Genomic DNA, 25,723 nt, shown 5'->3' with positions numbered 1-25,723 from the left:
TACTCACACACACATGCACCCACACACATGCACTCAAGCACACATGCACTCAAGCACACATGCACACACACATGCACTCAAACACACATGCACTCACACACACATGCACCCACACACATGCACTCATACACACCTGCACTCATTCACACACACATGCACTTACACACATTCATACACATGCACGTGTAATCACACATATATTCACACATACCCATACACTCACATACACATGTACTCACAAACACAGTCACACACATGCATTCGCAGACATACACACACACACACCCATACACATGTACCCACACATATGCGCCCACACACATGCACTCATACACACATTCATGCACAACACACATGCACACACATGCACTGCCTGAGACACATTGCCTCTTTCCAAAGGCAGCCAAGGCAGCGGCACTTTCCAAAATGACCTGGGTGTAGAACCTGTCAGCACTACTGGCCTGAGAAACATTTGGAGAGAAAAGTGGACCCATCCTGCAAGTGGGAAAATGAAGGCACACAAGTGTTTGGTAGCACACCAGTTAACAGATACCCGGGGTTCCTGACCATCTGTGAATGCAGCCCACATCTGTCTTCAGGTGTCTCTCACGACCTGAGATAATCCACGAGTAGAGTATGTTACTCAGTCACTCAACGAATACTTCTGTGGTACCTTCTGGGTTAGACGCCGGAAATCCAAAACCCAAGCAAGGCAGGTCTGTGCCTTCAAGGAAATGGTAATGTACCGGAACAAACTAAGCCTCAATTAGAGCCCAGAAAGTGGCTGGTTAGTTCCAGCATGCACAGTTCCATATGGAGGACTCCAGAGAACACAGATTTCATTCACTGGGTATTTGAAACAGCAACAGTCCCCAATGACATGGTTTTGGTCTCAGTGGCCACAGCCTATTAATTGCATGTAATTGTACAAAAGACAGCTCCGCTGCTCTGACCACTGCAGAGATCGCCCGTGTGACTCCGGAGCTGTGGCCCATCTCCTTTCAAAGTCTGAAGGTGGCCTGCCACTGTGGCTCTGCAGTTCGGTTCCCATGTCTGCAAAGGGAGAGTCTGTGTCACCTTCTGTCCTCAGGGCACTCACACACACATGCACTCACACACACATTCACACACATGCACGTGGAATCAAGCATTCACTCACACACACATTCACACACATGCTTGTGTAATCACACATGCACTCACACACATTCACACACGTGCACTCATACCCACACACATTCACACACGCGCACATGGCACAAAGCCATGTGACATTTTACAAAACTAGACAATCAAAAAGCAGGGATTGACCAACAAAGGCCAGGGTGTTATATAGGAAGTCAATAACACTCTTGGTGAAATTTGCACAAGATGTGATCAGGGCCATAGGAGAGACATAGGTGCACAGGAAGCATGACAGACTCAAGACAGACAACAAGAGGTGAGGAGCTGACCGCATGGAGGAAGCTGAGGACATTCATGCCCTAGACAAAAGTGACTCCAGCAAAAAACAGAGGAGGGGAGGGGTTGCAAATACCAAGCTACTGAGTTTATTGGATGGTAGACAGGACACACCCTCCAGGCACTGCAAAGCCCTGGAGAGTGTATGAAAGCAAGACCCTCATTAAAGCACCCTGCATCCGACTAGAACATGAAAAGAAGACATGGCCGTTCTCCACATTTCTTACACTTCAAAGTATGAAGTGCCAAAGGATGTTCTGATGAGTGGTATTGTTCCTGTGGCTCTGTCCGCGTGAATATCCTAAGCAAACAGGCCCATCATGTTCTAACAGATAGCTTTAAAGGGGGTTGGGTCTTAAAGTTCATACAGCAATGCTCAGGGCTGGAGACCCTAGGAACTGAGCCCCCATGACCCCAGTATGGTGGGGGTGGGGGTGGACCCCCTGCAACTGTGAGCCAAAATAAAACATTCCTGCTGCAAAGTCGATTTACTCCTGGGTTTTGTTATTGTGACAGAAAGCTAGCTGACAAGGAGGATTGTAATGTCCCCAACTGCCCCCCCCCCCCCCCCCCCCGCTGTTTTAACTGGCTTTGCCATGTTTCTGCTTGCCGGGGTGGTTTTAGGACTCTTCACTGCTCTATAGAGATGTTAACTTGGAGTCACACTCTGGATCTTGGCTTCTCAAGGAGTCCATCAGAGACACAATAGAAAAAGCAGAGGTGCATAGACATTAGGCTCTATGAGGAGGTCTGCCTTCAAAAACACAGTTGTGCCCCTGTGTCTGGGGGGTCTTGTTTCCAGAAGGTTCTATAGATAGAGAAGCCCAAAGATGCACAAGAGCCCCATGTAAAATGGCAGGGGAGGGGAGCTGATCTGCATCAGACCCCTACACACCCATGTAGACTATAAGTGACTTTTGCTTCGCCACAACACCTATACAGGTCAAAGCCATGGAAACCGCAGGGTACCTACCATGTTGCTCAGAGATTAACAGTCAGAAGAAAATCCATACATGCTCAATAAGGGACAAAATGAAGTCTTTTTCTGGATATTTTCCATCTGGAATTAGGACACTTTGCTGATTCAGAACTCATGAGTGTCACAAATTGACCACACAAAGAGCACAGAGGTAGGGGTGTTAGGATAGCCCAAAGCATCATAGAGACACAAAGCAGATGGCTCCAGACCTGCTGCCATCCTGGGTTCCAGGGGATAACAGAAGGAAATTTCCCAGAAACCAGGCACAGGAAGGCATGAGAAGCAGGTGGGAGGGTGGCCAGCCTGACCACCTTCAGTGAGGGGACAAGGGACTGCCTGTCCCACATCACATGCGCTTTCTTCTCAGTTCCCATTAGTGACCTTGTTCTAAAGCCAGGAGTCTTCAGCTTCTGGGGACAGGGGGAGGGTAACACTCAACAACACCCGGGACACAGGAGAAATATCAATGGGTCCCTCTCTACGTCCTACATGTCGGTTGGGGTTACATGTGTGATCTTGCACCCTGGTTGATACTTGGTAATTTCTGGTCACAGAGAAAAGTATTTTATATTATTGGTAGCTCACACCTCTCAAACTGGGATAAACTCTTAAGGGACTCAAGAGAAACAGACCAGAGCCTGACAGGAACCACAGAGAGGAGAGGCCACCTGGTCCAGGCGACTTTCCTCCTAGCTTCTCTCTAGACAATATCTAGAGCTCTGCTCTGTCTCCCCCTAAGACCACTCCTTCCCTTTACCTTTCTCTCTCTCTCTCTCTCTCTCTCTCTCTGTAAAATCTGAGGCCACTGATCCAGTGCTGCTGGGGGTGGGGCAAAGGCAGGGAGATCTCTCCAGAAACACTGACCAACCAGCCAAGCCAATGCAGCAAGTCCTAGGTTCAGGGGGAAAGCTCATGCCCCAGATAAGGTGGAGACTGACTACGGAAGATAACCAGTATCCGCATGTGTCAACACCCGTAATCATACACATGTACACACATCACGCACACCGGATCCCACATGTAAACTTGTGTATCCACACACAGTAAACGTCTTGAAGAAGAATCCTAGTGGCTTTTATTTCTTCCTTGACTGAATGAACACCTGTGAGTTCACAGACCGTCTTGCCCCTTACCCCACTGACAAGCGTTCGGCTGCAGAGAAGATTCTAGAGTCTGGAAAGATCACCAATAATGAGCCCCAATGGACAGCCACAGGGGCCCTCACTCAACTCTGAGGTTAGCTATTAACATTTAAATAGTAAAGGTGGTTCGTATAAGATCCGGGACTGTAGCACCCAGGCCTGTGTCCTCAGATGACAAATGTTGATCATAATTTAGGAAAGACTTTCCCTTCCTGGCAAGGGGATGGTCTCCATTTCTCTGGCTTATATCACCTCCAATTTTTTTTCACTATCCCCACTATGAATACCACCAGGTATTCATAGTGTCTTTCTGGCCCCTGTACACGCGAAGTGCAGACTCTTCAGGCTGTGGCTGCCATTTTCTTAAAACGGTTTGGTGGAGCAAAGAGTCAGTCAAAAACAAAACAAAACAACAACAACAACAACAACAACAAGAAAACACTGGTAAGTTCGGGTGTTTTGTTTTCTTCAAGCACATCGCCCCAGGCACCCATAACCACTTTGCACCCATCCCCTCTCTCCACGGCATCACCGTCTTCATCTTCCTGAGCCTGTAGCATCTTCTCTTAGGCCAGATCTCTATAGAACGTGAGTTCTAAGTGGCCTAAAATGGTCGCTACAATCCAATACCCATTTTCTGGTCTTTCCCTTCGTTCCTCACAACTGCCTTGGGCCAGTGTTTCAAGTTGCCAAATTTAATTTCCCAGGCAAGACACGAATTTCTCTTTCCATCTCTTCGAGTCAGGCAGAGCCATGCTGGGCATAGCTGCCTGCTGGCCATCCCGTGCAGCGAGGCTGTTGAAGCCCCTCCCTGACTACAAGGGAAGGAAGGGGTCACGTGGTCCCAAATCGTTCACCAGGGCACTTGGAACTCTAGAGGCCGAGATGAGTTCAAGAGTAGGCAGAGCATGGCTGGCGCCCATAACCCGCTCCCCCCTACCCCCAACCTGGAAACAGAGGACACTGTAGACTCAAAATCAGTTGTCAGTCTTTAGCAATTTGTTTGGATTCTCTCTGGAGGTGTGGCCTGGCCGGGACTTGTCTACCAGAGGACAGAATCCTGTACGGAGGAACTGAGCTCAGGGCCACAGAGCCCTGGGTCACAGAAGCGGATGGGATGGAAGCAGTTAGGTCGGGTAATGAATTTGTAATGCTGAGCCCCTGGCTTCCGCCCACTGGCTGCCTGCTGGCCTTTCAAAACACCATTGGTTAACAGAACCCATGCTGCCTCTCAGCCATTCTGGGGGTCACGCTGCTGCAGCCCGCCCACCCACCCACCCACCCACCCAGATGCACCTCCTCTGGAGTGACTGTGACAAATTGGCCTTTATTGGCCTGAATTTGGGAACTTTGTGTTATTTGCCTCCGTGTCAGAACAACGCTACTCTGTTTTCTCTGGCCCCTCCTACCTCTTCAATGGTCAAGGGTAGAGCGAGATTTCCAGGCTTGGAAGAAGGAAATTCGGACAGGGTGGGAGGCAGAGGGCAGATTGGGCTGTGTAGCCTTAGGCAAGTTGCTTAACTTCTCCGAGTCTCACGGCTTCTACTTGTTCAGTAGAGAGGACAACATCTTGTTGGTTTGTTGGGCGAATAACGTGAGAAATACAAGGAACCCACAGAGCTCCAGCTAATGTATGATAAATAACTACCTCGAACTCTCTCTCCACTGAAATGCCTTCTAGTCAGGACAGCAAGGTCCTCAGTGGACAGCTGTAGAGCCCTTAGTGTGTTGGGTGAATGGGTCACTGAGTGAATAAATGTGTGAGAATAAGAATGACCAGGGGCCGGTGAATGAATGGATGAGTGGATGATGCTTATGAATGAACGGATGGACAGATGGATGGATGAATGAATGAATGGATCGGTGAATGAATAAACCTTCTAACAGTCCTCAACAGGCACACATCGCCTCCTGTGAGACTCAAACACTGGCCATAAAGGTGATCTTCCTCCGCTGGCCTTAAGCTGGGATTAACTTGATCTTCCACTGCAGGTCTCACCCTTCCCAGAATTTAGCAGCCTAATCCCTTCCACAAACAGTCAGGAGAAAGGCAGCCAGGGCCAGCGGGGGCCCTTGGACCTTAGTCATTACTGAGCAGTACAAACCAAGCCAGGCTTTGCCCTTCCTTGGAGTGGGGACAGGCGGGTGGGTGGGAAGGGACCCTTCCGATCTTTATTTCTCTTTGGAAAGGCAGGTGAAGGCCCTGACTCAGACATAAGCCTTCCTGAGTTTTCAGGTCAGGGGACAGAGGAGGTCTTCCACGGGAAGACAGCTGGTGACAGTCCAAGCCTCCACTATTGACAGAAGCCTCACTCCTGCCAGGCCTGTGCCCATTGGCTCTGCCTGTTTCCTCTTACCAGACTGTCAGTCCACCTGGGAGCAGAGCCAAGCCATAAGACCTGAGTTCAAGGTCACAGAGGGCAGGCATGCATGGGCCTGCTGTTCCCGCCTAACGTCACCTTCATGATGCTGAGATGAGGCACCATCCTGTAACGTTGGACTCACACACTGTTATCTCCGTGCTTCTTCCCATGCCACAGATGAGGAAACAGAGGCGCAGACAGAGAGGTCATTAGCTATTAGCTAAGCCAAGTCAGTTATACAGGGCAAAACGAGGAGACAGGTGATCTACTCAGGTGCAGGTTGCCACCTTATCCAAGAGTAACCTTTGGCCAGGATGGGTCCTGGACTGAATAAAACTGAGGCACAAACACCAGCATCTGTCTCTTTGCTTCCTTCACAGATGCAGTGTGAACAGACAAGCTCCTACCATTCCCTTTCTTCAAGGATAGGCTGTGCACCCTCACACCATGCGCCAAATTAAACCTTCCTTTCCCAACTTGCTTCTCTCAGGTATTTTGAACAGGGGATAAGAGGATGGACTTCAAGATGGCTCTGCAGTTCCTGCCCTGTAACCCCGACACTTTGGATTTGATCCCTGGGACCCATGGTAGAAGGAAGAAACTGACTCCCAAAGCTGTCACCGGACCTCCACATGTGTGCACTGTGGCACATGCGCACATGCACGGTGTACGGATGTGTACAACAGAGGGAGGAGGAGGGGAGAAGAAGGGAGGAGGGGGGGAAGGAAAAAGGAAGAAAAAGAGGAGGAAGGGAGAAAGGGAAGAAGGAAGAAGGGGAAAAGGGGGAGATGATAAGCAGAAGTAGGGGAAGAAAAGGGGGAGGGAGAGAAAGAAGAAGGGAAGAGGAGGGAGGAGGGAGAGGGGAAGAAGGGAGGAGGAGAAAAAAGAGGAGGGAGAGAGGGGGAGAAGGGGAGGTAAAGCAAAAGGAGGGGGAGGAGGAAGAGGAGGAGGAGAGGAAAGAGGAGGAGAAGGATGGGGAGAGATGGGGAAGAGAAGCAGAAGAAGGGAGAGGGAGAGGGAAGAGAGGAAAGGAAGAGGGAAAGTTCCCAGTTCTGTGACTACTCAGTACCAAAGACTTAAATGGGGATGTTCCTCTTGGGACTGTGCAAGGGCCACAGCCATTCATTCATTCATTCATTCATTCATTCGTTTATTCATTCATTTTTAGTGGCTTTTATGGCTGCTGTTCCTCTCTAGTGGCTTCCTCCAGGGTGGCATTTGTTGTCTCAGGGCTTTCTGGTCACAGCCAGTCTGGGGATTCTCTCCAGTCACATCCTGGCTCATCCTCACAGGGGCACCATCGAGGCCCAGGGCCACGAGCCTCTCTAGCCTTGTCCTGTGTTGTGTTTGCACAGTCACTGCAAAGGTTATAGCAGGAACACACCTGTATGTGTGAGTTCAGGCTGGACTCTTGTTCACACAACAAATGACCTTTTCAGCCATAGCAAGGAGGGAAAGCTATGCTCAGTTTCAGGGGCAGAAACATCTCAGCCAAAAGAATGAATTCTCATGGCCTTACACCTGTGTGACAAGAACAGCAGGAACCCCAATGTCTCCAACACCTTAGTATTAACCAGCTTTCCTTGACTACCAAAATACTCAAGAAAGTTTCCTAATGGAGGAGAGACTCTTACAGTGGGGTGTGTGTGGCAGAGGCCAGGAAAGGAAGGGGTGGGGATAAGGGATGGAGGGATGGAAGGGGAAGAGGGAGAGAAGAGGGAGAGGAAAAAGGAGATGGGGGAAGGTGGAGGGGGAGAGGGAGAGGGAGAGGATGCTAACTTTCTCCTTTCCTACCATTCCAGCCTACGACATGGTACTGCCTACATTCAGGGCAGTCCTCTCCCCCTTAGTTAACCCTTTCTGGAAACCACCCTCACAGACACGCCTACAGGTGTGTCCGATCAGTCTCCAGGATGTCTGTGACTGCTGTTAGGTTGACAAGAAGGATTAGCCGTTCCAAGCTACAACCATATAACCAATGTCCACGTAAATATATGTAATCATATGCACACATCTCAGAGAAGCCAGCCAGGTGGAATCTCACTGCTGGTGGAGTGTGAGTTGGTTCAGATGAAAGGGAGAGGGCTATAGATTGGCAAAATAATCATCACCATTTGATTGGATTGATAGCTGGGATGAGTCATGTGGTCGAGCAGTGAATAGACTCCTCAGCCATGTCCAGACTCTGGGATCAAGCCACCCTGCCTGAAGCAAGCTCACCTAAGCAGATAATGAAAGAAGAGGATTTACAGAGGACCTACCTGTAATTCCAGGGGATCTAACCCCCTCTTCTGGCCATCTTGGACACATGCACTCACACGCACACACACCCCTGCACAGACACACACATGTACACACAATTTAAAAATAAAATAATTTAAAAAATGAATCATGTAGGTGTGGGTGCACACCTAAAATCCCAACACCGAGGAGGTAAAGGATTGGGCGTTAGAATGTCTTGCTCATCTTTGGCTACACAGAGATTTCAAGGCTAGCCTGGGATAAATGAGATTCTGTTGGGGGGAAGGAGGGGACGGGTTATGAGTTACCTACCATGCCGGTGAGCAATTATGATCCAAGCACTTGAGAGTCTGAGGCAGAAGGATCAATAATTGAAGCCAGCCTCTCAGCCTTGTAATATGCTTGAGACCAGCCTGGGCTACATGAGAATAACCGAAAAAACAGTTTGTTCCAGTGCAATGTGACCCTTTCCAATCTTGATCAGTTGGATTTACAGATCAATATACACAGGGATAAAGCCTGGGGTGATGGGTCCCGCCTGGACACGGCCATAGGTAATTGTCTGTGGTCTTGTTGTTGGTAACATTATGCTTGATAACCGCGTCGACAGAGAAACAATGTGCATGCTAGATTGCATAAGCAGAGTTGCTGGATGCTCGCTCACATCAGTAGGTAGTAGCCTGCTCTGCCTTGCAGGGGGCCTGGTTTTAGACATCACTACTCTGTGGTGGCTCACATCTGTAACTCCCGCCACAGGGGGAATCTAATGCCCTCTTCTGGCCTCTGCCAGTACTGCATGCACATAGTGCACATAGACATCCAGGCACACATAAACACAGTAAATGAATAAATCTTTAAAAAAAAAAAAAAAAACCTAAAACAAATAATGTTATAGACAATATTATCCAAATACCAAAACTCTCTTTCCTGTTGCTATGGCGATGAGTTATTGTCCTCTGTGTATTTTTCTGTTTTGTCTTGTTTTTTTTTTCTAATATTTCCCCCCACAAGTCATTTTCTAGGGTATGGATCCCAGCCATGATTAAGTTTAATAAAATTCCCACTGAAGTTGCCATGTTCAGTAGCTCTGAAGGTTTCTGGGTACCTCAGGTACCATTTGGCTGGAAGAAAATGGAAACCAGGCTTCCTTTGAGAAGTTCTGGCTCTTCTCTTTGCTACTGACACCAGCTGACCACCCCCACCCCGCCCCCACCATTTATGCTCAGCCTGCCCCCTGTAGATATTGGAGTTTGTAGCCCCCAGCCCTTTTAAGTCTGCCAAGCAACTCAGACAGAAAGGTTTTCCATAAGGAAAAACCAAGGCAGAGCAGCGCAGGTTGGTGGGGGTGAAGGACATCTAAAATGTACAACATCTTGGAATCTGTGCCCATCTCAACCTTGCTCCCCAAGATATGCCATGAGTAAGCCTTGACGAACCATGGGGCCAGCAGGGATCACCCAGTCACGCAGACAAGCCTAGATACAGGGGTAGAAGAAGTGAGCAGATGAAGGAACGCGCCCAGAGTGGAAATAAATGAGGCAGAGGCAGACACATCAGGAGACATCTTGGTTTGAGAATGGGTAGAGACATCAGAGATGAGAAAGCATGGGGAATGGCCATTTCGCGCCTCGTAGGCCCCGATGTGGAGGGCAGGGAACCCTGTCCATGCCCACCGCTGCTCAATCACTGAAAATGCCCTACCAGCATCCAGAAGGAAGCCACCGCCTCTGTGTGTTCAGTAAGAGGAGTAAGTTGCCTGTGACCTTAGAGAACATCCCTACTCTGATGTCCCCAAGCGTGAGGACTCCCTGGCCTCCTGTGACAGGTCTACCGTCAAAAGGCAGGCACTCGAAAGATATCACATGGCATGATCTTCAGACTGTGTGTAAGGCAGGTATGCATCAAATCATCCCCAGGCTATCTCATTACACAGAGGAAAAAGGTCCCAAGATGTAAACAGAAGCCCTTGTGGCCACAAGCCTGGCCTCTCCAGTCATGTGAGTGCCAATTTCATGGGTGTGGTTTTGCATAAATCGCGTTGGTTGCTAGTTGTTATTATTTTTTTTTTGTAAATACAAAATAAGTGGGGTACTATAAAATATGTATTATTATTATTATTATTATTATTATTACTATTACTATTGTGTGTGTGTGTGCATAAGTGTTTGCCATAGTTCATGTCAGAGGACAAGTTACCAAAGTTGGTTTTTTTCCTTTTGCCATGTGACTCAAGTCTTCAAGTGGCTGGCAAGTGCCTGTACCTGCTGAACCATCTTGCAAGCCCTTAAGCTGAGCACATTTTGTTTTCCAAAACCAAGCTTGTCATTATTGTTGCTTTGTTTCTTTTTTAAATTTCTTATTAGATATTTTCTTCATTTACATTTCAAATGCTATCCCCAAAATCCCCTATACCCTCCTCCTGCCCTGCTCTCAACCCACTCACTGCTGCTTCCTGTCCCTGGCATTCCCCTGTACTGGGGCATATGATTTTCGCAATACCAAGGGCCTCTCCTCCCATTAATGACCCAGACTAGGCCATCTTCTGCTACATATGCAACTAGAGACACAGCTCTGGGGTGTTGGGGGGTTACTGGTTAGTTCATATTATTGCTCCTCCTATAGGGTTGCAGACCCCTTTAGCTCCTTGGGTACTTTCTGTACCTCCTTCATTAGGGGCCCTATGTTCCATCCAATAGATGACTGTGAGCATCCACGTCTGTATTTGCCAGACATTGGCATAGACTCACAAGAGAGAGCTATGTCAGGGTCCTGTAAGCAAAATCTTGCTGGCATATGCAATAGTGTCTGGGTTTGGTGGTTGTATAAGGGATGGATCCGCGGGTGGGGCAGTCTCTGGATGGTCTTTCCTTCCGTTTCATTTTTGTTTTGTTTTATTTTTTGTTGTTGTTTATTTGTTTGTTTTTCTATGTAGTGCCCTCTGAGACATTACGCAGTCTGAGAGTAATTTGCCAGGCCTGCAAAGGTATGCACACTCAGACATGCAAATTCACATCTATATATGTCCTACAGAGCTGTGTTAGGCCTGGCTCAATTGTAGGAAACTTTGCTAGTTCACTGTTGAACATAACCCTTGTTAAAAAAAAAAAGTAAATTATAAGTTGGATCCACATAGTGAATTCCAGGACAACCAGAGAGAGAGAGAGAGAGAGAGAGAGAGAGAGAGAGAGAGAGAGAGAGAGATAATTACAAAAAATAATAATAACATGGAGGGCAGGGAACCCTGTCCATGCCCACCGCTGCTCAATCACTAAAAATGCCCTACCAGCATCCAGAAGGAAGCCACCGCCTCTGTGTGTTCAGTAAGAGGAGTAAGTTGCCTGTGACCTTAGAGAACATCCCTACTCTGATGTCCCCAAGCGTGAGGACTCCCTGGCCTCGTGTGACAGGTCTACCGTCAAAAGGCAGGCACTCGAAAGATATCACATGGCATGATCTTCAGACTGTGTGTCTGAGGAGAGGAGAATATGTATATATATACATATATACATATATATACATATACACATATACATATATTGCACTATTATATACAATATATACATATATATATGTATATTTGTATATATAATATATATATATTATATATATTCCCAGCATAGATATTTACACTAGAATCCCAGTAATCAAAGGAGGCTGAGATAGAAGACCTGAGAGTTTAAGACCAGCCTGAGCTACCCAGCAAGACTCCATTTCAAAACAAATTAAAGCTAACTTGCATAAATTTACAATGAATTCATTTTAAAGAAAAAGCAAGAGCCATGAATGCAGCCCAGTGGGCAGAGAGTGCTTGTCCAGGAAGCATGAAGCATGCTTTGATCCCCAGCACTGCATAAAACCAGGCATGGTGACAAGTGACTGCCAGCCCAGTACTAGGGAAGTGCAAACAAAAGGTTCAGGAGTGCAGGGCCATCCTTGGCTACAGTGTGTTTGAGGTGAGGTTAGCCTGAGCTACCTGAGACCCTTGTCTAACAAAAACAAAAAACAAACAAAAAAAAACCACCTAAAGCTCAAAGTACTCAAAACTCCTACTCTTGTGATGTGACAACACTTGCTAGCCTCCCCTCTGGGTTTGAAGGTCTCCCCACGCATCATCTGTCTAATGGACTATTCTAGAATGTCACACTGCTGCTGCTGCAGCCCTCGCCATGACGTTTGCTGATGTCCTGCTGGCATCTCAGTCAACAGTGGTGGAATGATTTATAGCTCAGTGAACGGCTGATCCTAGGGCTTTTCAGTCCCTAAGGAGCTAGCTAGCTACTAACCATTCACATCTTTGTGACTTTATTCAGAAACACACAATTTGTGTGTGTGTGTGTGGGGGGGGGGTGTAACAAGTCATGTCTCCCTGACACACATTTAGAACAAACCTAGGTACAAAGTGGATTGGGAGGGGGTATGTGTGTACACACACACACACACACCCCTAAAATCCTTTAAATGGCCTTAGGTGTCTCAGAAGGTGGTGCACATTCCTCTAACCTCATTACCCCAACAGTGGATTTGCTAAGAACACTGCGGGTGGGGGGAGTCCAAGCTTATCCTCAGCTTTTCTGACTTTTTCTGAGCACAGTGACCATAAACAGCCAGAACCAGAGAAGCAACTTGAGGGAGGGAGGGAGGGAGGGAGGGAGGGAGGGAGGGAGGGAGGGAGGGAGGGAGGGAGGGAGGGAGGGAGGGAAAGCTGAGACAGGAACATTAGAAACTCACCCAATTAATTAGCCAATACTGAGGACCCAGCCATCTGGATAACCCATTGATGAGGATGGCAGGGGGCCTAGTCCCCAAGCCCCTTGTGGGTTACCGCAGCCGAAGGCCGCTCCTCCTCCTCCTCCTCCACCCCCACCCAAAGCCACTTAAATATTTGATGCAAAATCAAAGCCCTGTTCCAACTTTTATGAGCTGGTGCCAGGCGCCCACCCCTGCCACCATCTCCCCAGGAGCCCCCACCCCCCGTGCTGCGCGGCCCTGGTCCTCCATCAAGCCCGGTGCATTAGGACAATTAGCGCTAGCCCACTGGCGCCAATTAGCAGCCAATAGTGTCTATATTATGAAGAGGGGGCAGCAGGGCGCCTCTGTCTCCAGCCGGCCTTCACACTCAATTACATTAAGTGGAGGCTCAGAGCCGAGGGCCGGTGGACAGTTGCTGGGGTAATTGTGTCTTCTCCTTGGCTGCAGGCGATCCACAGGCTCCCTGGTCCCCAGACCGACTCCCATCCTTGTCTAGTTTCATCACTACAAACTCCTCCCAAAGAGAGGAGGGAGCTCCTAGGAAGGAGGCTGGAGAAGCAGGGAGAGAGCCCTAGGATAAAATCCCAATATGCACCCTCCCTCCCTCCCTCCCTCCCTTCCTCGATCCTTCTACTTCACTTCCTCAGCAACAGATGCTCGGACAGGACCGATCCAGTGCAACCTGAAAGCACAATCCTCCTCACTCAAAAAATGTCACGCAGTCCATGGTGCTGGCGATACTGCCATGTAGGTATAGTACTGTTCTGACCTGAGTTCGAATCCCCAGCCCCCATGGAAGAGCTGGGTTCCCGGTGTTACCCAGAGGCCAAGTCAGCCACACACAGCCTTTGGGCCAACTTCAGTCAATGCCATCCTTCTAAGGTGGTCTGCAAACCAGAGGGAGCTCACTATTTCTGGTAAGCTGTCTGGGCAGCTCATTCTAGAGATCTCCCTTGCGTGCACGGTGCTGACACAGGGAGTTGGCAGTCAATGGAGTTGTGTCTTTCCTTGGGAGACCCAATGGCAGACAGTAAATAAATCAGGTCCCTTCCCTGGGAAATGACAGAACCCGCAAACTGGGGTCAGCCTAGCCAGAAGTGTCCCCTGTTTCTCTGTACCATCTGTGGGTACCACATATCTTTTGTGGGTGGAGGACAGAACAGCTGGTAGACCAGGGTAGGGAAGTAGGTGTCTTCAAGAATGGATGTCCAATACTGTTCAGCACAGACCTGAGAATCATTCCCTTCTCCCTGGCACCCAGAAATAAATGTCTAAGTCCACAAGGCTTGGTGTCTCATCTACACGACAAGATGGGCGCAACCTGAGCCGTGGAGCAGGCTTGGAATCCCAGCATTGTCCACAGTAACCAAGACCTGGAACCAGCATCAAGGCCCGTCAACAGATGACGACATAAACAAATGTGCATGCATACATGATAGAGTAGTATACAGCCATGAAGAGGAATGAAAAGGGGCCGTTTGCACAGAACGTTTGCACGGAGCTTGCCATGTTAAACAAAATAAGCTGGACTCAGAAAGGCACTAATATTACACGTATATAGATTCTATCTCTGATGTATGGGGTCTAAGAGGGAAGAGATCATGAGAGAGAAGGGAAAAGGAGGAGGAGCCAGCAGGGAGGAGTGGGTGGCATGCCATTACGAATGTGTGCGAATTTCCTATTGAACCTGTTGTTTTGAATGACTGATTATGTCCATTAAAAAAAAATAATGGTTACCTTTAGGGATGGAGAAAGATGGCCCATCCGTGAAGACTGTGTATTGTTCTTGCAGAGGACCCAAGTTCAGTTCCCAGCACCCATATGAGTGGCTCACAACCACCTGCAATCCCAACTCCAGGGTGTCAGACATTCTCTTCTGGCCTCCGCAGGTACTACACTCAGATGTATACACACACACACACACACACACACACACTCACACACACACATAAATACACACATACACACACACATACACACACATATACATATACACACAAGCATACACACACATAAATACACACAAGCACACATACATAAACACATACACACACAAATACACAATATACACACATACACACATAAATACACACATACACACACTTGTACATTCACACACATACATACACACATAAACACATACACACACTCACACACTTAATGAACACTGATTACAAGTGAGGCTACCAACAGTCAAATTGGACAGATCCTGTGTCTATTAATAAAGCTTCATAGGTGACTAGGCAAATCCAGCCGATTTATTTGAGTAAGGCCTCCTGCTGCTGCTGCTACTGCTACTGCTGCTGCTACTGCTGCTGCTGCTGCTGCTGCTGCTGCTGCTGATGATGATGATGATGATGATATAAAGGTGGAATTGAGCATGGATAGAGCAGTCAAGCTCAAAACTGGAACCGCTTTCTCCTTTGACCTTGGTAGAGATGTCGGCTGACTCTCTGTCTGACCCCACAGTTCTCTCAGCAACTGTGTGCTAGGCCATAGTCGGCTACCTGGCAGGCACTGAGAGAGTGCCCATTGTGAATAACTTTTAAAAGAGGAGGAAGGGACAAAGGGCTGTTCTAAACCAGTTCTCCTTCCTCTACAGTTGAGGAACTCAGAAAGCTCAAGGTCAAAGAGCAGTCAGCTCTGTTGGGTAGAGATGAACACACAGCCTAGCTTACTTTTTGGGTCTTAGCCACAGAGTTCGAACTCACCTAGAGTTCCTACATGGTTCGGCTAACAGCTCACACACAGCATGTGTGCATGCTCACCCACACTTTTGTCTGGACCCAGAAGGCCCCTATGATCACACCCCCCGCCCCCAATGTAACAGGAATCCAAGCAAGCTCTGTCACACACCTGCAGACTCATCTCTTGGACATGTGGTCTGCAGGCTACTCCATTGTGGACAGCTGCTCTGTCCCCAAACACCTGCAGGAATGTACCTAAGATGTTTTCTGCCACCTTCTAATGCAGAGCACATCAGGCGAGTCAGCCAGAACTTTGATGTGTGTGGGTTCTGCCGGAGACTGCCACTGGCAGGGAAGGGGCAGAGGCTACCCAGGGCATCTTATTGCCTTGGTCTTCCCTTAGCCTTCCCATCCACAAAACATCTGGATCACCAATCCCCCTTTTCACATAAAAGAAATTGGATAAATGTGAAAATCACATCGTGGACCTTACTAGAAAACCAACAACTCTGGCTGAGGATGTAAAAAGTTACTAAAACAAAGAGAAAAAGCCAACACATGCAAAAGGCAGTCCCTAGCGTAAGGCAGAATGTCTTCGTTTGGTAAGGCACTCAAATCTCGAACATAGGAAGCACTCTCAGGACTCATGCCATTGGCACAGGAGAGAATGATGTGTAAAGAGGAAGGAAGGAATCCCATTTACGAATCTAGAAGTTTCTGCCTCATATTGTCATGAGAGTGAGGGGAAAGAACAGGGTGGAGGAGAGGAGAAGGGAGGAGAGAGAGGAGGTGGGAGGAAAGGGAAGCAGAGGGGTGGAGGAGGAAGAGAAGGAAGAGGAGGGGTGGGAGAGGAAGAGGAGGAAGAAGTCTCATATGATCTTTCCCTGTCTTTCTTTCTTGCTCCATCTCACTGGAATTTCAGAGAAAGGCAGTGCAGAAGGGGAAACCAAGGCTCAGAGAAATTCATAAACATGGCCAAGGTCATGCCTCGCCGTTTCCACTTCCAGACAAGCAGCCAGGCGCTTCTTCTCCAGGGCACCTCAGTAAAGGCTGCTGGATCAAGATGCCCCACTGGGACAAGGTCTTGGCTGAGTATCCTTCCCCCAGGGGTCTGGGCTATGCAGCTGGTGGGCAGAGATGGCCCAATTCAATCCAACTGAACTTCCATCCTCTTTGCAGGGACTCGGGGCTCAAGGGCAAAACATTGGTGAACTCGGGGAGCCATACAAGGACAAAGAGATAATTAAGACTGAAAGCAAGACCCGGCCCCCAGCTCTGCAGCCCTGTGCTACAGACACCCAGGGGCCTGCGGTCCTTGCACACAGCCCAAGTGACTTCTAAGCAGGGCTAACCAATCCAAAGATGGAACTGCCCCAAGAGGGAGCCTGCTGTGAAAACCAGATGCCACAGGGGCTGAGTTCTGATCTACTTTTTAGGGGACACTCCATGGTCCTCAGTGTTCTCAGGTCTATATTTTTGGAGGGGGTGGATGTGGAAGGGGCATTATGCAGTTGCCAAGAGACTTCTTCATTCACCCTCAAAATAATGTAAACGTCTGTCCTTCATTTGTTTTTTAAAGCCATCATTGTGCAGCCCAGGCTGGCTCAAACTCAAGTTCCTTCTTCTGGCCTCAGGCTTCCAAATTCCAATATTATAGATGTGTACCTGGACCCCGGGGTTTTCTTCATCTTCAAGACTTATCATCAGCCTGCTTTGTTGAGTGGACTGTGTGTGCATGCATGTGCATAAGTGTTCATGTTGCATGTTTGTGTGTGTGACTATGTGTAGCTTCCATTCTCCAGCCCTCCCTTGTGTGTTGTGTGTTGTGTGTGTGTGTGTGTGTGAGTCTTTCACTTCCCAGCCTTCCCTGAAGCAACGTCAGCTTTGTGGCCTCAATCTCAGAGATGACAGACCTTTTAGAGAAGGTTCAAGAAAATGTGTCATCTCTTGATAAAAACAGGGACAGATGCAGCCAGTTGAGGTCATTTGTGTCTTTCCTCTCCATCTAACCTGGAGAAGCACATGCAATGCCCGGAGCACCATGTGAGGTGCTCAGCCTGGCATCTCCAGTGGTCACAAGGGCTAAACACACATGGCAATCAAAGAATTTCTGGACCCCACCGACGATTCTCTTGGCTAACACATCCAACACTAGAAGTATTTCCCATGTTCATTTTTTTCCGGCCTAACTAAATGTTGGATCAGTCTGTCCTGTCTCCAGGCTAAATCTTTGGTCAGCATTTCAGCTTGAAGATAAAGTGTCCTTCCCTGTTAAGGTTTGTGTTTCTAATGTGTCCCCAAAGACTTGTGTTTTGAACACTTGGTCTGCAGCTAATGAAGATTTGGGAGGTTGGGGAACTGTTGGGAGGTGGCCTGGCTGGTGAGAATGGATCACAGGGGGGTGGATTTTGATAGTTATGTCTTCGTGTAGCCTGCTGGCTAGTCCTCGGAGGTATGACGAGCCCTCATCTCTCACCTTCTCAACCATTTCTTCTCCATGGCTCTCCAGGCACGATGGGTCGATGGCTCTGAAACCACGAGTCCAGCCATGCAGCATCTCCTCCTAGAGCTGGCACGTATGGTCTCACTCTGCAGTCCTAACTAGTCTAGAACTGTCTAACCCAGGCTCACCTTGAATTCAGGAGGTCCACCTATCTCTGCCTCCTCCGTGGTGAAATTTAAAGTGTGTGCCACTGTGCTTGGCTGTATCTATTGTTTTAAGCCACACGCTTTGGGGCCGTTTGTTACAAACAGCCATGGAAAGCACACAGATAATTTAAAAGTAATTAAACACTCTGCAGACAAATGTTGGATCCATTCTGGGGACCAAAAGGCACTGGTGTGGCCCACACTGGAGCTGCTGGGTAATGAGGTTCACTACCCGAGCACCTGGCATCCATGGGTCCCTCCTCTGGAAAGTCCAGAGGCAGGAAACGTTTGATTTCCTGGCTCTGCTCTCCTTCACTCCTCGTAAGAAGTCCCAAGGCCACGGTGGAGCCTCGAGAAGGCTTCCGCTTCTGCCTGCATCCTGTTTGAGCCAGGGGTTTCCCTCCCAATAACAAGCTTCCCTTTCAGCCGTTCCAGCTTCCCCACACCTGGCTCGGAAGCACATAGTGGCCGTTAGCCTCCATCCTCGCTGCTGTCTCCTGTCACCTCATTGTGCCTGAGTGGGCAGTGGTACTTCAACAGCAACCCCGTTGAAAACATTGTGGGGAGACTGAGCCAAAGGGCCATGCAGGAAAAACAAACAAACAAACAAAACGGTGGGTCGTCATAACTGCCTTCTCGCCAGCACCTAGTCCGGGCATGCGCCCCTGCCTGGCAATGGTCAGCCCCAGCAGCAGTAGCAAATACCGGGAGCTAGGCAAGATGGCGCCTGCTTCTGCCACCCAGGCTCGTCCATCAGAACCCTGATCTACTGTGTTTCCCATCACTGCTGGTGCCGGTGCTGGTGCTTGCTAACTTTTCAATGTCATAAAGTCTCCGAAGACCCTCTAACTAGATCGTCAGCGGTTTCTAGATGCCTATGGAGCCAAGGCCATTTGGTTTCTGCTCACTGTGGGTGGCCTCCACTATCCCAGAGTCTGAATCCCATGCTTCCAAAAATGGTCTCTAGATGGGGGCGGACCCATCGCTAGTATTTGGGTCTTGCGGGTGTGGAAGGGCCTGGGAATTCTCCTTGAAAGCCTTTGATTCCCTGAAGTGAGATGAACGAACTGCACTGATCATAGTGATGAGACCACATCTACCCCTGTTCATCCAGGATGGAGGGAGGTCACATTCCCCCCGGGATGACCCTCCCTCCCCCTACCAGCAACTAAAAAAGCGGCCAGACACTAAGGCATTCACCGGCCCAAAGACAGGTGAGAGACTTCACTGATGGGTCCACTCAAGGCCTCCCTCCTCCTCCCCGTGGCCTTGCCGAACTTCCTGGGTCTGGGTGGTAGTGTAGGAAGGACACTTCCACCCAACCTCCCTCCCTACTTCCTTGCCTTTGGATGGGACTCTGGAGCAAACTGTAGACTCTCTGCCTCTGACCACCTCCAGCGTCTTTGTATTTGTCTTGATATCCTTGCATTGGCATCCGCTTCTCACAGGACTAAACAGAAGGCAGAACAAGCCAGACCCACAGTCAGAGGGCTCTCCCCATCCTTAGAATCCAACGGTGTAGAATGTACATGCAATGTAATATTGCACAGCAATTAAAAGAGCAGAAATAGTGCTCTTGAGTGATCTTGAAAGGTTTTGCAAACTGAGGGGAGCAGAGAGCCTTGGGCTGTGGTGCATAGTGGGGCCTGTGACAGGAGGGTCTAGATGAGATCTTAGGGAAAGTGGTCAGGTTTCCTGGGCTAGAAGAGTAGAGGCAAGAAGGTCATTTCAAAGGGGTCAACATGTTGTTTGTAGTGAATCTGAAAGCGGCTATAAGACCATATTCTTTGAAATTCAGTGTTCTGGGTCTAGAAAGATGGCTCAGGGGTTAAGAGCACTTGTTGTTCTTGCAGGGGACCTGGGGTAAGTTTCCAGCACACACACACACACTGTGTGATTCACTAGTGCCTGTGACTCCAGTGCCAGGAGATCTAATGTCCTCTTCTGACCTCTGTGGGTACCCAACTATACATGCACATGGACACACAAGCTGACAGACAGACACACAGACACACACACACAATCTTAAAAACCTCATTGTTGGACTTATAATTTCCAGTATTTAGAAGGCTGAGGCAGATGGATGGCAGATTTGAGGCCAGACTTCTTATTTAATGAGACCTCCTCTCAAACAAATAAGCAAATTACAATAACAATAGCAACAACAAAAGTCCTCAGTGTTCCATCCATTGGAAAAAATGTACACCTCACCAGGTATAAATTATATTTATAACATAAATAAATGTGTCTATATGTATATACATTATAAATCTCATGTTCTTTGTGTCCTTTATTTTAGTAAAGATACTTATCTTACTTGGTTTTGTGTGTGTGTGTGTGTGTGTGTGTGTGTGTGTGTGTGTGTGTGTGTACGGGCAAACACACACTCGGATATATGCCATGTGTTTTCAGATGCTGGCAGAAACCAGATGAGGGCGTTGGATCCTTGGAAATGCAGTCATAGACAGTTGGGAACTGCCCAACATGAGTGCTAGGAACTGAACTCAGGTCCCCTCCACATGCTCTCTCCCCCTCACCTCTCCCCTTCACTTCTGAGCCGTTTCTCCATCCTCTTTGTGGTGTTGTTTAAATCCTGTGTTAACTTTCCGAACTCCCATGAAACCCTAGGAAGTACTACACACATTTTACAGAGGAGGAAACAGAATCTGAGTCATGTCACCTGCAGCAAGTCACCCAGCTCACAAATGGTCACACTGAGACCCGATTCCAAAACATGTGACTGCGGAGCCCACATTAGGAGCCCTTGAGCCTTACTTTGAGAAGTAGGGAGGGGCACAGCCTCTCCCAGCTCCCAGTCAGCACTGACATGGGGGAGGGGAGCCTAGAAGAGAATGGGATTAAAGAAAAGGATTTCTCCAGCTCAGGGATGCTGTGTTGTCTCTCACCATTGCTGCTCCAGGGATTCTTTAATGTCACTCCCCTAAGGATAGCAGCAGGGAGATTCTGCCAGGGACGGTGACCATTTTCTCAAAAGCCCTCCGTGGACTCCTCAACATGTCTTGTCAGCACTCAGGATGTTCCCCCCCACCCCCACCCCATGACTTCTGAAATATTTTCTAGGTGAGTTCCCTGGTTGCACAGGACCTTGCCTCTCATTACCCTATCCCTACCCAACTGGAACTGCCTGTTGACAGGGCCTGACAATTGTCTTCTCCCCACTTTGCTAGATTAAGTGTATAGGAAGGTGCTCAGGAGGAGATTCAACAGGAGGGTGTTAAACAAAACGCCCATTTCTCCCCCTCTTAGCAATACAAAGCAGAAAGTGGTAACCAGAGAGGACACACTAACTGACAATGTTCTTGCCTGGGTGGGTATTTCTGCTTGGGACCCCTGTTGCTCCAACAACACACATACATTCCATTTTGGTGCCTGGCTTGACATAGACAGAACTGGATAGATATTCTGCCTAGTGTAACTTCAAACTCTAGGGAGGGCGTGTGTTTGCAAAGGATTGGAAATGTCTGTCTTAAAAAGAGTCCTCCCATTTCAGCTGGAGAGCCTCCATATTAAAAACTCCCCCAGGAAGCATCTGGAATTCAGCTCCAGGGCCCCTCAAAACTGGCAGGAGCAGGAACAGTTGCTGAACCAGAGAAAAGCATTCACTAACTCGGCAAGGGTTGGCCCAAGGTCTCTGTTCACTGAGTTTAGAAAAACTAGGCTGAAGACACAGAAATGGTTCAGTTGGTAAAGAGCTTACCCAGCAAGCATGCAGACCTGAGTTCAAATCCCATCAACTCAGATGCCATAGCTCACACCTGTAATCATAGCCCACACCTGCAATCCCAGTGCTTCCGCAGGGAGACCAGAGGTAGAAACAAGAAATCCCCACAGACCCTGTCTTAGACAAGGTCTCACAGAAGGCGAAGGCTAAGCCTGACTTGGAGGTTGTCTTCTGACCTCCACGTGCATTCCTTGGCATGTGTGTATCCCAACCCAACCACCTCTTCGATGCCTAACAGACATAATAACTCCAGTCTCTGCCCTCAACTTCAATCACCCTCTCGTGTGTCCCTCATAAGGGACACATGTCCTTTAAGACCTGTGCCAACATTGTACAATATTCTTACCCTCAAGTCCTGCAGGTTCCAGAGGTCAGGATATAGCCACATGCGGAGGGGTGGAGGCCACAGCTCTGCCTTTAGAGCATTGGTTCTCAACCTTCCTAATGCTGCTACCCTTTAATACAGCTCCTGGTGTTATGGTGACTGTAACTTTGCTACTGTTATAAATCATAACGTAAATATCCATGTATTATTTTAACTGCTACTTTGTAACTGTAACTTTTCTACTGTAAAGTAAATATCTGTTTTCTAGTGGTCTTGGGTGACCTGGTTTGCCCTACCTCAACCCCACCCGTGTTCCTCTTCTCTTGGGGTTTGGTTCCCTAGAGACTTCATTCATATCAGCCCTGGATTCCACCCTTGAATGCTTCACCCCTGATGTAGGTGAGAAATTCCTGACAATACTAAATAGTCAAGGAGGACCACTGTAATCCTTGTTTAAAAAATCAGGGAGCTAGAAACCCCTCATTGGGGATTATTTGCTATGTTTTCCATACCTCTGCTGTTGAGTGTTCCCAAGACAGTTGCTACATCACTCTGAACTCTCTGCAAACACACACATAAGATGCAATCAGGGAAAAGTCAAGAGAGCCAGGAAGGGGAAGGAACAGGAAGGACAATATAGGGTCTGCCATATAGTCACTGTCTTGGTTGCTGGCTTTGGGATGCAAAGACCAGCACAACACTGTCTGTTGTTTTGATTTTTGCAGAACTATTGTCTGGCACGACTCAAACAAGAACTACAAACAGACATTTAAGATTCCATCTCTATTGTGGTGCATTTGAGGGCTAGCAAATTCCAGGCATCATCCCCGGGGTTATGCACCCAGAGAAGTGAGAAGTCAGAGTCATTTATCCAGACCCTCTATTGAACGTAAAGACTGCACCGGTTATATGTTTGCTATGTGCAAAAAGCAAAACAGGGAGCTAATTAATCCACTTGGTTAGAGGCTAGCCAACTACTGCAAGACACAGACTTTCTCTGTCCTAGCTACGTATTTAAGGGTGCTGCTGTAGCATGCAAGCAATACTCTGTCGAAGGGTGTCACCATGTGCCAGTAAAACTTTATTAGCACCAAAAGACGGCTGTGGATCTTGGTCATCATTCCTACAACTGAGAAGTACTAAGGCACAGTACTTATGAGAAGTACTAAGGCACAGTACCTAGGTACTGATTGGTACCAGATCCTGGTGACATGGAAGGAAGGAAGATCTGCCTATTGAGTTTTCAATGTAGTATGGAGATGGTGCCTTGTGAGAGATGCATGCAAGGGGGTTGGGTTGGCATTGTGGGAAGATAGAGAAGGAAATAAAAGGGATGTTGGGGCTTCGCGGGGCTTCAGGGGTCTAGACAGAGTCAAGGGAGGTCCTGCAGAGCAGAGGTTTCCTGCCCTCCAAGAAGACCTGGGTTCAGTTCCAAGCACACAGATTGGGCTCAGAACAACCTGGAATTCTAGCTCCAAGAGTAACATATTCTCTCTCTCTCTCTCTCTCTCTCTCTCTCTCTCTCTCTCTCTCTCTCTCTCTCTCTCTCCAACTTTCTAACTTTTTGGAAACTTCACCCTCAAACACTGCAGCATTAGAGGTGACCCCTAAACTGGGCTCAGGGAACAGCGACCTCAATCTAGCTGGCCAATCCCACTGAGCTTGGGTGGGGTGCATCTGGATGTCTCTCTGCTCACTGAAGATGAGAGGCAAGGCCACCAGAGCTGGAGACAGGCGGCTGCCCTCCCTTGTCAGTCACTTGCCCACCCACAAAAGTCTCTTTTCATCCGAGGCACTGCAGCAAAGAGGACTGGCTTCTTCCTGTCCCGGTTTATGGAAGGCGACAGCAGAGGCGAGAAAACAGGCGGCGGAGAAGCCCATTACAATCAATTTGCGCAGCCTGTGCGCTCATAGACAGACTCCGTGTGGACTGGATTCTGTTACTTGGGCTGGGGGGCCAGCCCGGCGGGGGGCAGGGGGGCCTTCAGGGAGGCTGGAGCCTTCTGCCTTCCGCGGATGGGCCCCATTAGGGCTGCAGGCTGGCGCCACTGCTGCGGGGGCTCCCACCCCGCGCAAGTCCCATCCCAGAGCAAGATGGGGGGGCGCCCGTGTTAGCTTAACTCCTGCGGCTCCCAGACTAATTGCTCACGGTGCAAACACGCCTCAAAGTGCTGCGGCCTCGTCAATAACAGGGTATTAGACGCTTCCATTCCGCAAGCATTGATCTGTTTCCCCTCCCTGCCTCCTCCTGGCTCCGCTCCCTGCTTCCCTCTCCCTGCCAGGGCCGCCTGGCTCCAGCTTTGATGCCCCCCCCCCCCAACACACACTTTAAAGTGTTTTCTAAGCGTGTGTTTAGCGTGAGTGGTGTCTAAGTGCTAATTGTTACACCACAGGTTGATTGGCGACGAGATGGCTTGCCAAGTCCCTCCAGTCTCCTGGGGGGCGAAGGGGGGGTCGGAGAAGAGGTGGGAGAGGGAAATCCTTGATGCTTCTGAGTTTCCGGTCCTCTTTGCACATTTTCTGGCCCCGTTGTTGTAGAGGGTAACCCCTACTATGATTTTATTGTTGTATTTTATTTATTATTTCTGGAAATAATAAAAGAAAGAAAGGATTTTTTTTTTTTTTACAGATGCCGGGTAAACTAAAGCCGGGGTGGATTTGGGGATGGTGGAGTTGGATCCCTAGGTCTGGATAGAACTAAATGTGGCCGTCCACGAAGGAACACCTGCAGTCCAAGGTCATTCTGAGCTGCACGGCAAGTTTGGGACTAGCCTGGGCTACCTAAAACTCTGTCTCAAACAAAGCAAAGACATGTCAGAGGAGACTGTGGCAACCCTTAGGGAGCTAAGTTGGGCCTGTAAGGTTGCCAAGAATCCCTCTGTCCATCCAGAGATGGATCTCTGTGTGGAGAGAACAACGTGAGCCTGTAAGGGACCAGAGAGGAATGAAGATGTTTTAAAAGATGTGCTCCTGTCCCTCAGACTACTGGAACAATGGACCTCAAGAAACCGGAATATTCACACCTAAGAAGGAAAATTCTGAAGCCTGGTGTCAACTGGGGTGATGGGGCTGTGGGTGGGGTGAGGGGTGAAGTATGGCAGGGTGAGGATTTCACACAGTAGGGACAGGTTCTCAGACCCTCTTGCTGGGAACGCTAGAGCTGAGACAGTAATGGGTCAGAGTAGATAGACCAGACTCTGAACAGGGTGGCACAGACATGCCTATCACTACCTCTCCCTCTATGTAAATGCTAATCTCACCTCAGGTCCTATACTTAGAGGGAGTCGCTTCCTCTCTCTGCCTTTCTTCCCACTGTGGCTCAAGGAATAAATCTTCCTTTTATGGTTTTTACTCTTTAGCTGTTTTAACCGGGGGGGGGGGGGGG

Source organism: Mus caroli, chromosome 5, assembly GCF_900094665.2.
Source record: "Mus caroli chromosome 5, CAROLI_EIJ_v1.1, whole genome shotgun sequence".
NCBI lineage: Eukaryota > Metazoa > Chordata > Mammalia > Rodentia > Muridae > Mus > Mus caroli.
The sequence above is the reverse complement of the archived record's forward strand: the minus strand, read 5'-3'. Positions refer to the sequence as shown.